The sequence below is a fragment of the Hyla sarda genome, unplaced genomic scaffold, assembly GCF_029499605.1.
Source record: "Hyla sarda isolate aHylSar1 unplaced genomic scaffold, aHylSar1.hap1 scaffold_546, whole genome shotgun sequence".
NCBI classification, from domain to species: Eukaryota; Metazoa; Chordata; class Amphibia; order Anura; family Hylidae; genus Hyla; species Hyla sarda.
The window spans coordinates 160514-177394 of record NW_026610557.1 but is presented as its reverse complement, the minus strand read 5'-3'; the positions used below and the strand labels follow the sequence as shown (position 1 = coordinate 177394).

Genomic DNA, 16881 nt, shown 5'->3' with positions numbered 1-16881 from the left:
TCCACCTTAACCATCAAACACCTTCCCTCTTCAATCACTGTATGGCTCTCTACCTTGAACCTCTTATCCTTAAATAACACACCAACCCCATCATTCCTATTTACAGAAGACATAGACCACACAGAATCCCCATATCCCCACTCCCCCTTCCCTACCTCTTCCACCAACCCACACTCTTGTACACAAATAACATCAGCCCCCATACCTGCCAACTCCTGCAAAATTGCAGCCCTCCTAACCCTACTCCTAAACACCCTAACATTAGATGAAATTATTTTAAAAGACATACTACTATCCCCATATGAAAAAAAACAAAGGAAAAAAACACAACAAAACAATCACCTATATACAAAAGAAAACACCAATCAATGCGATGTTCTACGGGTTAAGGTACCAAGCGGTACTTGTCCATGACCTTCCTGATCCACCTCGGATCTAAATAATGGTTCGAAAGGGTTTCTCGAACTAAACGAAGTCTCCTCACTCCTCTCAGCCCATTCTTTCTTTCTCGCTTTTTTTGGATACCTGTGACACAAATCATCCGCCACTTTCTTCCCTCTATGCCTTCCTGAAGACACAGCACTCTCTGAATCGGTAGTAAAATCTTCAATCACAGGCTCATTCTCCATCTCTTCCTCCAACTCCTTCTGCACCACAGCCACAGTCTTGCTCTCCATAAGCTTAAGTCCAGGTTTTCCCGCCAAAACGGGTTTTCCCTCCAAAATGGGCTTTCCCTCCAAAATTGGATTTCCCTCCAAAATTGGAGACCCCTCCAAAACTGGAGTCCCCTCCAAAACTGGAGTCCCCTCCATCACAGCACTTGTCTCCATTTTATCTCTCTCTTCCAGGTATCTCTTTCCCTCCTCCTGCTTCCTTTCTACCTCTTTCTGTCTTTCGATCTTCTCCTCCTCCCTCCTTTTTCTCTCTTCCGGGCACTCTCTCATCACATGTCCAGCCTCTCCACATACATGGCATTTTTTTGGCTCAGGACACGCATTGGCCTCATGTCCCTCTTTCTGGCAATTCCTGCACACTCTCACAGCCGCACAATTCTCCTTCACATGCCCAAACATATGGCACTTTCTGCAGAACATGGGCTGCCCAGGGTAGGTAAGATAACCTCTCTGCCCCGCAATAGAAAAACTCGCCGGGGGATGCTGCACTCCGTAAATTCCACTGGCATCTTGCTTCAACTTCACCAAAAACTTATACTCCGCATTAAACACTCCCAATATGCTCTTCTGTGCAATCCCTCCTCTGACAGTCTCACAGTACTGCTTCAAAAAATTTTCCACCAACTTCACATCCATAAACGGGTTGTATACACGGACTAAAAGGGGTTTCTCCTCCAACTCAAACAAAGGCTCAAATGACACATTCTTCATAATGGTATTTTCCACATTCTCACGCAGGCTCTGGTAAAAGGACAGGCACCCATTAATAGTGTAGAAACTCACATCATATATACCTTGCCGCTTACTTTCCTGTAAGCAAAAGACGTCCTTCATCGGTATCCCGGCCATGTCCTCCACCAAACGACGCCCCACAAACGTGATCTTATTCTTCTCCACATCAGAAACCTCCACCTTCACCCGAATAGTGTTCTTAACGAATCCAGCTGCCATCTTCTCTGTCGGTCTGAGACCACAGTATCGCCTCCTGAAAAAAACCCTCTGCAAGCAGAGAAACACGCACCCCTGACCCAGACCAAGTTTACACTTGATCTGAGCCAAAAGGCCGAGAAGCGATAACCGTGAAAGGGGCGGGCCCAACAAGGTCCCCTTCATGGGCACTATCACTGCTTGCTGTCAGGGAGGCTGCCAGACAATTTTCCATGCACACTCTGGGCTGGGGGGCAGTCAACCACCAGTACACACAGCAGAACCTAAACCCATACCATTATTGCTAAGCAGCAAGACAGGGGCCCATTGCACTCCCACGGGGCCTTTTTAAATGCAATCCATAACCCGGATTTGCCAGGAACCCTTCTTACTCCTCCTACTTGCATGTGACACTGGGCTTAGGATCTGCATAGGAAACACACACACAAGCACACACCTACCTTTGTTGCCTGCAGATGCCTCCTTGGCTGTCCCCAAACGGTATCAAACCAACACCCACGGGAAGCTGTAAGCATAGAGGACATGCCTGCACCCCATTGGACTTACCTGTGTGGGTTAAATCCGGGTTATTTGACAACCTATGGCGGTGATGGTTCTGCTCAGGCAGAGCAGTGCTGATGCTCCTCATAAAGCTGTCGCTGCTGTGAAGGTTCTAGGTGACATCACAAATCCCTTTGGTTACATACACAACAAAGCTGGGTTGTTGTTGTTTACACTCTGCAAGGCCTGTGGAAGTGAGTGACATCATAGCACTGTAGTTCTGAGGGTTCAAGATGGATGCAACAATCTCCTGTTGCTTCTATGAAGGCCGTAATAGACGACATCACCAAACAGCTCCATAGTCACATACACAGCAAAGGAGAGATGTTGTTTACACCTAGTGATGTCAGTGGTATTGAGTGACATCACAGCACAGTGCTAAGGCTCCTGGGCCTGGACACAGCAGCGGCTGCAATATCTCAACGGAGAATACGTTTATATCTATGTGTGTGTGTGCGCATATATATATATATATATATATATTTCTCCGCCGAAATCACTTTTAAACCCATTTCCACCTTTTTTTCCCTTCTCTTCCTCTTACTTTTTTTTCACGTTTTTTTACGTTTTTCTCCTTTTCGCCTCTTTTCTGGGCGTATTATTCTTCTTTTTCTTCTTTTTTTTCGTCTAATGCATACCCCATCAGTGCAGCAATGCTTATTCAATACCGCCAGCAGATGGAGACACTGGGGGATAATTTTCTAAGGATTTATACTGATTTTTCCTGTCTGAATTTGTCGCACAGAAAGTTGCAGGCCAAATATGTGTGACATTTCTGCGACTTTAGCTTCTAGAGCATTTTTACAACATTATACATAGGTGCTGAATACATAAAAAGCGACTGTTCAGCGACAGACAAGTCGCATCGGCTGAAAGTAGGCCAGAATGTCAGTCCATGTTGGAGCAGGTTTAGATACAGTCTAAAGCATAGATCTCAAAGTCTGTGCACAGAATTTAGCAAGGGCCTCGCACCTTCTGATGCATCAGGTAGGTGCACAATAGCATAGCCTAACCCTCTGTACTTTGGTCTATATTGATGCGGGACATAGACAGCCAGCTGATGACCAATCCATTAGTGCAATGGATGGCTGGAAGCATTTGTCTTTGCCTTTGCAATACCACAGAAGCAATGCATGGTCAATGTACAGCAATGACACACCTGTGTGAACAGCCAGGAGACCCCCCCCCCCCCCCCCCCCATGTTATGTTACATAGTTACATAGTTAGTACGGTCGAAAAAAGACATATGTCCATCACGTTCAACCAGGGAATTAAGGGGTAGGGGTGTGGCGCGATATTGGGGAAGGGATGAGATTTTATATTTCTTCATAAGCATTAATCTTATTTTGTCAATTAGGAACATTCAGCACCCACCCGCTATCAAGGCAGCTGCCTATCATGTCATGCCCTACCTGCACAGGTGTGCTGGCTACTCAAATGATCCAATTAAGGAGGCCATTTAGTCAGCAGCAGCAGAAGTCCTGTGCCTGGACGCTCCAACAGGGGCCAGACACAAGCAGAAGCAGAAGCAGCAGAAGCAGCAGCAGCACCACCTTTTGTTTTTTGGCTGCAGCAGCAGCAAGGCCCACAGGGCTGGCTAGCTGGCTAGCCAGCAAGCAGGTAGCAATGAAAGTAGGAATCTTTCTTTTTAACCCTGTAAGGGGGTGGTGCACTGTACCCGAAGATACTGCCATATCGGGTCAATGCATAGGGCGACGGAAGCAAGCTTCGAAATCGGCCCCCGTTCTCAAAAATCCATTTAATATATGGTCCCCAGATAGGGGACGTATCAGATATTAAACTGATAAGAACAGATACTACACTTGATCTTAGCCAAAAGGCCGAGAAGCGATAACCGTGAAAGGGGCGGGCCCAACAAGGTCCCCTTCATGGGCACTATCACTGCTTGCTGTCAGGGAGGCTGCCAGACAATTTTCCATGCACACTCTGGGCTGGGGGGCAGTCAACCACCAGTACACACAGCAGAACCTAAACCCATACCATTATTGCTAAGCAGCAAGACAGGGGCCCATTGCACTCCCACGGGGCCTTTTTAAATGCAATCCATAACCCGGATTTGCCAGGAACCCTTCTTACTCCTCCTACTTGCATGTGACACTGGGCTTAGGATCTGCATAGGAAACACACACACAAGCACACACCTACCTTTGTTGCCTGCAGATGCCTCCTTGGCTGTCCCCAAACGGTATCAAACCAACACCCACGGGAAGCTGTAAGCATAGAGGACATGCCTGCACCCCATTGGACTTACCTGTGTGGGTTAAATCCGGGTTATTTGACAACCTATGGCGGTGATGGTTCTGCTCAGGCAGAGCAGTGCTGATGCTCCTCATAAAGCTGTCGCTGCTGTGAAGGTTCTAGGTGACATCACAAATCCCTTTGGTTACATACACAACAAAGCTGGGTTGTTGTTGTTTACACTCTGCAAGGCCTGTGGAAGTGAGTGACATCATAGCACTGTAGTTCTGAGGGTTCAAGATGGATGCAACAATCTCCTGTTGCTTCTATGAAGGCCGTAATAGACGACATCACCAAACAGCTCCATAGTCACATACACAGCAAAGGAGAGATGTTGTTTACACCTAGTGATGTCAGTGGTATTGAGTGACATCACAGCACAGTGCTAAGGCTCCTGGGCCTGGACACAGCAGCGGCTGCAATATCTCAACGGAGAATACGTTTATATCTATGTGTGTGTGTGCGCATATATATATATATATATATATATATATATTTCTCCGCCGAAATCACTTTTAAACCCATTTCCACCTTTTTTTCCCTTCTCTTCCTCTTACTTTTTTTTCACGTTTTTTTACGTTTTTCTCCTTTTCGCCTCTTTTCTGGGCGTATTATTCTTCTTTTTCTTCTTTTTTTTCGTCTAATGCATACCCCATCAGTGCAGCAATGCTTATTCAATACCGCCAGCAGATGGAGACACTGGGGGATAATTTTCTAAGGATTTATACTGATTTTTCCTGTCTGAATTTGTCGCACAGAAAGTTGCAGGCCAAATATGTGTGACATTTCTGCGACTTTAGCTTCTAGAGCATTTTTACAACATTATACATAGGTGCTGAATACATAAAAAGCGACTGTTCAGCGACAGACAAGTCGCATCGGCTGAAAGTAGGCCAGAATGTCAGTCCATGTTGGAGCAGGTTTAGATACAGTCTAAAGCATAGATCTCAAAGTCTGTGCACAGAATTTAGCAAGGGCCTCGCACCTTCTGATGCATCAGGTAGGTGCACAATAGCATAGCCTAACCCTCTGTACTTTGGTCTATATTGATGCGGGACATAGACAGCCAGCTGATGACCAATCCATTAGTGCAATGGATGGCTGGAAGCATTTGTCTTTGCCTTTGCAATACCACAGAAGCAATGCATGGTCAATGTACAGCAATGACACACCTGTGTGAACAGCCAGGAGACCCCCCCCCCATGTTATGTTACATAGTTACATAGTTAGTACGGTCGAAAAAAGACATATGTCCATCACGTTCAACCAGGGAATTAAGGGGTAGGGGTGTGGCGCGATATTGGGGAAGGGATGAGATTTTATATTTCTTCATAAGCATTAATCTTATTTTGTCAATTAGGAACATTCAGCACCCACCCGCTATCAAGGCAGCTGCCTATCATGTCATGCCCTACCTGCACAGGTGTGCTGGCTACTCAAATGATCCAATTAAGGAGGCCATTTAGTCAGCAGCAGCAGAAGTCCTGTGCCTGGACGCTCCAACAGGGGCCAGACACAAGCAGAAGCAGAAGCAGCAGAAGCAGCAGCAGCACCACCTTTTGTTTTTTGGCTGCAGCAGCAGCAAGGCCCACAGGGCTGGCTAGCTGGCTAGCCAGCAAGCAGGTAGCAATGAAAGTAGGAATCTTTCTTTTTAACCCTGTAAGGGGGTGGTGCACTGTACCCGAAGATACTGCCATATCGGGTCAATGCATAGGGCGACGGAAGCAAGCTTCGAAATCGGCCCCCGTTCTCAAAAATCCATTTAATATATGGTCCCCAGATAGGGGACGTATCAGATATTAAACTGATAAGAACAGATACTACACTTGATCTTAGCCAAAAGGCCGAGAAGCGATAACCGTGAAAGGGGCGGGCCCAACAAGGTCCCCTTCATGGGCACTATCACTGCTTGCTGTCAGGGAGGCTGCCAGACAATTTTCCATGCACACTCTGGGCTGGGGGGCAGTCAACCACCAGTACACACAGCAGAACCTAAACCCATACCATTATTGCTAAGCAGCAAGACAGGGGCCCATTGCACTCCCACGGGGCCTTTTTAAATGCAATCCATAACCCGGATTTGCCAGGAACCCTTCTTACTCCTCCTACTTGCATGTGACACTGGGCTTAGGATCTGCATAGGAAACACACACACAAGCACACACCTACCTTTGTTGCCTGCAGATGCCTCCTTGGCTGTCCCCAAACGGTATCAAACCAACACCCACGGGAAGCTGTAAGCATAGAGGACATGCCTGCACCCCATTGGACTTACCTGTGTGGGTTAAATCCGGGTTATTTGACAACCTATGGCGGTGATGGTTCTGCTCAGGCAGAGCAGTGCTGATGCTCCTCATAAAGCTGTCGCTGCTGTGAAGGTTCTAGGTGACATCACAAATCCCTTTGGTTACATACACAACAAAGCTGGGTTGTTGTTGTTTACACTCTGCAAGGCCTGTGGAAGTGAGTGACATCATAGCACTGTAGTTCTGAGGGTTCAAGATGGATGCAACAATCTCCTGTTGCTTCTATGAAGGCCGTAATAGACGACATCACCAAACAGCTCCATAGTCACATACACAGCAAAGGAGAGATGTTGTTTACACCTAGTGATGTCAGTGGTATTGAGTGACATCACAGCACAGTGCTAAGGCTCCTGGGCCTGGACACAGCAGCGGCTGCAATATCTCAACGGAGAATACGTTTATATCTATGTGTGTGTGTGCGCATATATATATATATATATATATATATATATATATATATTTCTCCGCCGAAATCACTTTTAAACCCATTTCCACCTTTTTTTCCCTTCTCTTCCTCTTACTTTTTTTTCACGTTTTTTTACGTTTTTCTCCTTTTCGCCTCTTTTCTGGGCGTATTATTCTTCTTTTTCTTCTTTTTTTTCGTCTAATGCATACCCCATCAGTGCAGCAATGCTTATTCAATACCGCCAGCAGATGGAGACACTGGGGGATAATTTTCTAAGGATTTATACTGATTTTTCCTGTCTGAATTTGTCGCACAGAAAGTTGCAGGCCAAATATGTGTGACATTTCTGCGACTTTAGCTTCTAGAGCATTTTTACAACATTATACATAGGTGCTGAATACATAAAAAGCGACTGTTCAGCGACAGACAAGTCGCATCGGCTGAAAGTAGGCCAGAATGTCAGTCCATGTTGGAGCAGGTTTAGATACAGTCTAAAGCATAGATCTCAAAGTCTGTGCACAGAATTTAGCAAGGGCCTCGCACCTTCTGATGCATCAGGTAGGTGCACAATAGCATAGCCTAACCCTCTGTACTTTGGTCTATATTGATGCGGGACATAGACAGCCAGCTGATGACCAATCCATTAGTGCAATGGATGGCTGGAAGCATTTGTCTTTGCCTTTGCAATACCACAGAAGCAATGCATGGTCAATGTACAGCAATGACACACCTGTGTGAACAGCCAGGAGACCCCCCCCCATGTTATGTTACATAGTTACATAGTTAGTACGGTCGAAAAAAGACATATGTCCATCACGTTCAACCAGGGAATTAAGGGGTAGGGGTGTGGCGCGATATTGGGGAAGGGATGAGATTTTATATTTCTTCATAAGCATTAATCTTATTTTGTCAATTAGGAACATTCAGCACCCACCCGCTATCAAGGCAGCTGCCTATCATGTCATGCCCTACCTGCACAGGTGTGCTGGCTACTCAAATGATCCAATTAAGGAGGCCATTTAGTCAGCAGCAGCAGAAGTCCTGTGCCTGGACGCTCCAACAGGGGCCAGACACAAGCAGAAGCAGAAGCAGCAGAAGCAGCAGCAGCACCACCTTTTGTTTTTTGGCTGCAGCAGCAGCAAGGCCCACAGGGCTGGCTAGCTGGCTAGCCAGCAAGCAGGTAGCAATGAAAGTAGGAATCTTTCTTTTTAACCCTGTAAGGGGGTGGTGCACTGTACCCGAAGATACTGCCATATCGGGTCAATGCATAGGGCGACGGAAGCAAGCTTCGAAATCGGCCCCCGTTCTCAAAAATCCATTTAATATATGGTCCCCAGATAGGGGACGTATCAGATATTAAACTGATAAGAACAGATTTTTTTTTTTTTTTTTTTTTTTTTTATAAACCTTCAGGTTTAGACTAAACACCACTTAGATAACGCGTCATTTTTGACTCATGGTGAAGTCTAACTCATCATTAGGTCATTCTTTATTTGTTCAAAGCAAATTCAAAACAAATTCAAATACCATCACCATTACACCCTTACAACATGTCTCCACTTCAAAAATTTCCATATCCCCTCTGCATCTATTTCACCTAATTTCTTTTTATCATGTAAATAAACGGTGTACAACCTATCCAGAATCATTCTTAAACTTCCTTCCACAGTCACATCTTTTCTCTTAAACACATATAAATTTCTAACATCCCACAAGACTTCCTTCACAATCGCCAACAACACAAACAACACTCTTTCATTCTTTCTTCCAATCATACTAAGACCAAACATCACAACCTCATATGACAACCTATTTATCCCAGTCAACTCCTTACACAACGGACCTATCCCTCTCCATACATTCTGAGCCATGTCACAATTCCAAATCACATGCATCACACTTTCAACCCCACTACAATCTTCCCTCGGACATATTTCACTCCTTCCAATACCTCTATTCCTTTGGAACTCTCTTACTGGTAAGGCTCCATGCAAACACTGCCATCCTATCTCTCTCTGTCTATTTGATATTCCATCTGTCATTAAACTCTTCCACACCTTAGACACATCCTGGCCTCTTACCATATTAATCGGACACTCCACCTCACTTGCGGCGACATACCCAAACACATTCTTCTTACTTTCAAACAACTCCTTTCTCACACCAATCAACCTGTAACTCTCCAAAAACTTTTCCACATACAAATACCAACTCGGGCACACAAACGCATAAGGCACTCTCAGATCTCTCTCCAGCCAACCTAATTTGCATAACACACGCCCACCTAAATATCTCAACATACATGCAAAATTCTTTTCTCCTCTCATCATCCTTCTAACCGCAAACACCACATTCACCCCCAAATACACATCTAGATTTGGAAATCCCATTCCACCCTTACTACCATCCTTCATCACAACTTCTCTCCTCACTCTTTCCACTTTTGTACCCCAAAAAAACACAAACAAAATTCTTTTTAACTTCCTTAAAACCATATAACTTGGCGGAAACACTATTGCCACATACAATAAAATAGGCAATATTACACTTTTCACAACCAGCACTTTCCCAACCATAGACAAATCTCTCAACCTCCAAAGACTCAATCTTTTGGACACTCTCTTCTCTACATCATCCCAACTTTCTCTCCCATCCAATCTTTCATCCATTTTAACACCTAAAACCTGAATACCACCTTCAATATTCTTCATACCCACATCCTCACTTCCTTGCATACTACCAAAACATTTATACTCACTTTTGTCCCAATTCACCTTAAACCCAGACGCTCCACAAAACAATCCAACTAGTAACTTTGCCCTTCTCATAACAGCCACAGACTCTCCCAAAATACACACATCATCCATGTAGGCCAAAACTTTGACTTCTCTCCCACCACTCCCTGGAATTTTTAACCCTCTAACACACTTATCCCGCCGCAACATCTCTAATAATGGCTCCATAGCACATATAAAAGCCATAGGGGACAACGGACAACCCTGCCTTACACCAGAACATACTTTCACCTTCTCAGACATCCAACCATTTATCAAAACCTTACTATATACTCCATCATACAGCATCCTTACAACATTTACAAAATCACCCGGGAATCCCATTCTCACTAATACTCTAAACAAAAACCTATGTGACAGACGATCAAACGCCTTTTCAAAATCTATCGACATCACTCTAACCTCCTGTTTCCTACTCATACTATCCCATAACAAATCTCTCAACAAACACAAATTTTCATTTATTCTTCTCCCAGGCACTCCACACACTTGTTCTTCTCCAATCACCTGCTCAACCACATCTCTCATCCTATTTGTAATTATTTTAGCAAACACCTTATAATCTACATTCAACAAAGTTATCGGCCTCCAATTCCTCACATCATTCACATCACCTTTCTTATAAATCAACACAACCACTCCACTCTTCATACTTTCCACCATTCTCTCCTTCCTCCACATATACCTATACACTTCCACCAAATCATCCTTCACAACATCCCAAATCCAAGCATAAAATTCAACAGGCAACCCATCCTCTCCAGGCGTTTTATTTCTTGACATACTATCCACAGTCCTCTTCACTTCCTCCTCTCCAATCTCTCTCATCAGAGTCCCATATTCACTACCATCCACCCTCTTATCAAGCACTCTCAACACTTCATCCTGCAAGTCCTCTTCACAATCTTTTACTGCATACAACTCTTCATAAAAATTTTTAACCACTCCCAACACAGCTTTACCTTTAACCAGACAGCCATCATCATCATACACTCTTACCATATCCTCTCTCTTCCCAATAACTTTTTTAAAGAAATATCTCGAACATTTCTCATCTTTCTCTAACTTATCAAGTTTTGCTTGATACATCAACTCTTTACCTTTCTCATTCAACCAATTTTTTAGATCACTCTTCACAACCTCAATCTGCTCACCCACACTCCAGCCATACTTCTTTAACTTATTGAGAAACACCAATCTTTTATTCAACCATTCATACTTCTTCTTCCTCCCAGCATTCCGCTTATATCCCTCTCTTTTAAAGAAAACTTTTGTTTGACCCTTAACCCATTCCCACCAACACAATATATCAGGAAAATCATTCTTTTTCTTACACCAACCCCTATACTTATTAACATATCTATCATACACTCCTTCCACTTCCAACAATTTAACATTTAATTTCCATACACCCCTCCCACTCACACAATCTGCATCCAATACTAACTCACAACACACATACTCATGATCTGAATATCCTACTTTTTCTTGCATATAATTCTTACATAACACACCCTTAGACACAAAACACATATCAAGTCTGGAACTATGACTTCCACTATCAGAATAATATGTATCTAACAAAGGACACACTCCACACGCTTCAGCCACATCCTTTAACTTAAAGTCACACACCATACTTTTAAGAATATTCCCAGATACATCCACATTCCCCTCAATTTCACAGTTGAAATCCCCCACCCACACCAAAGGTATTTTACCCGGCAGAAACCTCTTAATTACCTCCAACAACCCCACCCGCTCCTCCCTCCTTACCGGCGCATACACATTTATCAACCTAAATTTAACCCCCTGCACCTTAACCTCCACCATGATACACCTCCCCTCCTCTATTACCACATAACTACAAACTTCAAACTTAAAGCTCTTAAAAAGCACCCCTACCCCATCATTCCTATTATGCCCAGACACCGACCAAACAGCAGGACCATAAGCCCATTCTCCCTTCCCCGGAATATCATTTAGCCCACATTCCTGCAAACAAATAATATCCGCTTTTTTCCCTGCCAAGTCCTCCAAAATTACTGTCCTTCTGACTTTACTTCTAAAGACTCTAACGTTTATAGAACCGACTAAAAAAGACATACCACCATCTTAACAACCCTAAGGAAGAATTTGACAGAAAAGAAGAAAGTTATTTAGGTAGCTTTCCTCAGCGGTGTGGGAGAAGCTTCTCCCGCAGAGCACGCATCCATGTCGCTCTCAGATAGCGGTTGATACCGATTGTCCGTAGCCACCAGCGTCGACTCCATCTGTCCACCAGAAAGCTTCCTGGCCGTCTTCTTGGGGGGACGAAAAAGAACAAAGTCATCCTCTCTCTCTCTATGTCTCTCCTCACGGTCTTCACCCTCAGAAGAAGACCACTCTTCAATTTGCGGCGACTCCTCAGCCGGGGGACTGGGAGCATCCTCAATCTCCCCTTCTTCCACTTGCACCGCCATTTGCTCCTCCTCCACCACCACTTGCTCCTCCACCACCTTCACTTGCTCCTCTACCACCACAGGACTCTGTACCTCTCCAATAATAACGCTCTCTCTTGCAGGAACCACTGCAGCCGCAGCTGCAGCTGCCCTCCTCCTCTCCACCATTTCCTCTTCCATTCTCCTCTCCTCCTCCCTCCTCTTCAACACTGGACAGTTCTTGTACACATGGCCAGCTTCCCCACATAGGTCACAGGTCCTCGGGTGTGGACATGCACCCGCCTCATGCCCCGGTTGCTTACAGTTCCTGCATTTCTTACTGCCAGGGCAGGCCTCCTTCACATGTCCAAACAATAGACAATTTCTACAGAAAGATGGCTGTCCGTAGTAATAGAGATAACCTCTGAAACCAGCAATGGTAAAGTTCGCCGGAGGGTGCTTAACGCCTCCAATGCAATCTCCATCAAGCCGCAACTTCACAAAGAACTTATACGTGCCATTAAATACACCAATGCTGCTTGTCTGCTTAGTACCACCAGCAATAGACTCACAATAGATGCTCAAGAAGTTCTTAATCATAGAGACATCAACAAACGGATTGTACATGTGGATAAACAAAGTCTTTGTCCCCATTTCAAAAAGGGGATAAAAGGACACATCCCGCAAAACCTCACTTCCACTGTTCCGTTTTAAGCACTCATAAAAGTTCTGGCAGTCAGCATCATATAAGAAGGACACGTCATAAATACCTTGGCGCTTGTTCTCCTGGACACAAAAGAGGTCGCTCAAGGAAAATCCTGCCAGTCGCTCCACAATGGTATGGCCGATGTATTCAATGCTGTTTCTTAGACGATCCGTGGTTAGCACCTTGATGCGTACGGTCTTCTCCACTGCAGACATGTTGGATCCAGCCATCTTTCCAAATCTGTCGGTAACGAGTACCACAGTCTTGATCACCTACGCAGCTAGTCGCGGCGCAGTTCACTCGCACCCTCAGCGCCGACCGAGGCAATAAACCCCGATCTTAGCCAAAAGGCCGAGAAGCGATAACCGTGAAAGGGGCGGGCCCAACAAGGTCCCCTTCATGGGCACTATCACTGCTTGCTGTCAGGGAGGCTGCCAGACAATTTTCCATGCACACTCTGGGCTGGGGGGCAGTCAACCACCAGTACACACAGCAGAACCTAAACCCATACCATTATTGCTAAGCAGCAAGACAGGGGCCCATTGCACTCCCACGGGGCCTTTTTAAATGCAATCCATAACCCGGATTTGCCAGGAACCCTTCTTACTCCTCCTACTTGCATGTGACACTGGGCTTAGGATCTGCATAGGAAACACACACACAAGCACACACCTACCTTTGTTGCCTGCAGATGCCTCCTTGGCTGTCCCCAAACGGTATCAAACCAACACCCACGGGAAGCTGTAAGCATAGAGGACATGCCTGCACCCCATTGGACTTACCTGTGTGGGTTAAATCCGGGTTATTTGACAACCTATGGCGGTGATGGTTCTGCTCAGGCAGAGCAGTGCTGATGCTCCTCATAAAGCTGTCGCTGCTGTGAAGGTTCTAGGTGACATCACAAATCCCTTTGGTTACATACACAACAAAGCTGGGTTGTTGTTGTTTACACTCTGCAAGGCCTGTGGAAGTGAGTGACATCATAGCACTGTAGTTCTGAGGGTTCAAGATGGATGCAACAATCTCCTGTTGCTTCTATGAAGGCCGTAATAGACGACATCACCAAACAGCTCCATAGTCACATACACAGCAAAGGAGAGATGTTGTTTACACCTAGTGATGTCAGTGGTATTGAGTGACATCACAGCACAGTGCTAAGGCTCCTGGGCCTGGACACAGCAGCGGCTGCAATATCTCAACGGAGAATACGTTTATATCTATGTGTGTGTGTGCGCATATATATATATATATATATATATATATATATATATATTTCTCCGCCGAAATCACTTTTAAACCCATTTCCACCTTTTTTTCCCTTCTCTTCCTCTTACTTTTTTTTCACGTTTTTTTACGTTTTTCTCCTTTTCGCCTCTTTTCTGGGCGTATTATTCTTCTTTTTCTTCTTTTTTTTCGTCTAATGCATACCCCATCAGTGCAGCAATGCTTATTCAATACCGCCAGCAGATGGAGACACTGGGGGATAATTTTCTAAGGATTTATACTGATTTTTCCTGTCTGAATTTGTCGCACAGAAAGTTGCAGGCCAAATATGTGTGACATTTCTGCGACTTTAGCTTCTAGAGCATTTTTACAACATTATACATAGGTGCTGAATACATAAAAAGCGACTGTTCAGCGACAGACAAGTCGCATCGGCTGAAAGTAGGCCAGAATGTCAGTCCATGTTGGAGCAGGTTTAGATACAGTCTAAAGCATAGATCTCAAAGTCTGTGCACAGAATTTAGCAAGGGCCTCGCACCTTCTGATGCATCAGGTAGGTGCACAATAGCATAGCCTAACCCTCTGTACTTTGGTCTATATTGATGCGGGACATAGACAGCCAGCTGATGACCAATCCATTAGTGCAATGGATGGCTGGAAGCATTTGTCTTTGCCTTTGCAATACCACAGAAGCAATGCATGATCAATGTACAGCAATGACACACCTGTGTGAACAGCCAGGAGACCCCCCCCCCCCCCCCCCATGTTATGTTACATAGTTACATAGTTAGTACGGTTGAAAAAAGACATATGTCCATCACGTTCAACCAGGGAATTAAGGGGTAGGGGTGTGGCGCGATATTGGGGAAGGGATGAGATTTTATATTTCTTCATAAGCATTAATCTTATTTTGTCAATTAGGAACATTCAGCACCCACCCGCTATCAAGGCAGCTGCCTATCATGTCATGCCCTACCTGCACAGGTGTGCTGGCTACTCAAATGATCCAATTAAGGAGGCCATTTAGTCAGCAGCAGCAGAAGTCCTGTGCCTGGACGCTCCAACAGGGGCCAGACACAAGCAGAAGCAGAAGCAGCAGAAGCAGCAGCAGCACCACCTTTTGTTTTTTGGCTGCAGCAGCAGCAAGGCCCACAGGGCTGGCTAGCTGGCTAGCCAGCAAGCAGGTAGCAATGAAAGTAGGAATCTTTCTTTTTAACCCTGTAAGGGGGTGGTGCACTGTACCCGAAGATACTGCCATATCGGGTCAATGCATAGGGCGACGGAAGCAAGCTTCGAAATCGGCCCCCGTTCTCAAAAATCCATTTAATATATGGTCCCCAGATAGGGGACGTATCAGATATTAAACTGATAAGAACAGATAAGGTTTCAACAAAATTTTATTGAATAAATAAGAAACCATACAGAATTTAAAATGCAAAATAATAAAAGGTTCACAAAAGTTTTAAAATACAAATAATAAAACCAGTTATAAAAGGAGAAAAAATAAAAATGGCAGGATAAAACATTATACAAATGTCATAAAAACTGATTATATTGTTATTTCGTTCCATAGAGGCAGACACCACATGGATGCTGCCTCGCTGGCCCCCAACTGTTTCTTGTCTCTTAGGTAATAGATGTACATCTCACTCAGGGCCAGCTTTATACAGTTTTTAACATCAATAAAATCATGTTTAAAAAGTAAGATGTTCCTAACTTTCCAGATGGCATTTTTAAAACAATTAATAATCATCCAGCAGATCATCTGCTGTTTAAAATTGGGGCAGTTAAAAAGACCGTAAAAGACACATTCATGATTAAAATCTTTTAGGCCGCAGGCCCACTTCAAAAGTGGGCCTACCTTCCTCCAAAGCTCCCGTGCAAAAGGGCAGTTCCAAAATATGTGCAGCACCGTTTCGTCCACTCCGCAGCCATCTCTCGGGCACTTGGCTCTCGCCACCAGTCCTCGCCTGTGCTGGAACTCACGAGTAGGGAGGCACTGGTGGACGATTGCCCAGGCAAGATCCCTGTGTACATTCGCCAGAAACTTCCCGTACACGTTCCGCCATACCTTTTTGGATCTTGCCTGTGTGAAATTGGACACTGCCAGGGTAACCTCACTCCGCCTGAGGACCTTTGATACCTTTCTCTGGTCCCCCAGTATGTCAGGCTCCAAATCTTGGAGACCTAGGAGCCTGACTGTCTTTTCCAACACCACATAATGTTTTGGGGGACACAGAAGCACCGGAGCGTTCAGAGGGATGCGCAACCATCTTTTAAAAACCATGCCCGCAGCGTACCTTAAAAAGCAGCTAAAAATGCCATCGGATTTAATAATTTTAAAACAGAAACAGAAATACTTTATGTAAAAGAAAGTAAAAAGGTTAGGAACATCTTTCCCGCCATTATCTTTACTTTTGTACATAAAATCACGCTTTAATTTCTCCATTTTTGAACCCCATAAAAAAGTAAAAACAATTCTAGTTACTTTTTTAATGTATAAAATAGATGGAGGAAATACCATGGCAATGTATAGCATAATAGGGAGTAAAACCATCTTTATTATTAAAATCTTCCCCTCCATGGTAAGGTTTCTAAGATTC

General features: G+C 44.6%; 4 non-coding genes across 4 annotated transcripts; all 4 read right to left on the bottom strand.

Moving 5' to 3' along the window:
- Positions 1-3824: 3824 nt before the first annotated feature.
- LOC130339654 (U2 spliceosomal RNA) lies at positions 3825-4015 on the bottom strand. Its single transcript, XR_008879982.1, has one exon. It is a non-coding gene; the product is annotated as a U2 spliceosomal RNA (small nuclear RNA).
- Positions 4016-6086: 2071 nt separating this feature from the next.
- Positions 6087-6277, bottom strand: LOC130339653 (U2 spliceosomal RNA). Its single transcript, XR_008879981.1, has one exon. It is a non-coding gene; the product is annotated as a U2 spliceosomal RNA (small nuclear RNA).
- A 2078-nt stretch (positions 6278-8355) lies between these two features.
- On the bottom strand, positions 8356-8543 carry LOC130339597 (U2 spliceosomal RNA). Its single transcript, XR_008879938.1, has one exon. It is a non-coding gene; the product is annotated as a U2 spliceosomal RNA (small nuclear RNA).
- Positions 8544-15504: 6961 nt separating this feature from the next.
- Positions 15505-15690, bottom strand: LOC130339587 (U2 spliceosomal RNA). The gene has a single exon (XR_008879932.1). It is a non-coding gene; the product is annotated as a U2 spliceosomal RNA (small nuclear RNA).
- Positions 15691-16881: the final 1191 nt, after the last annotated feature.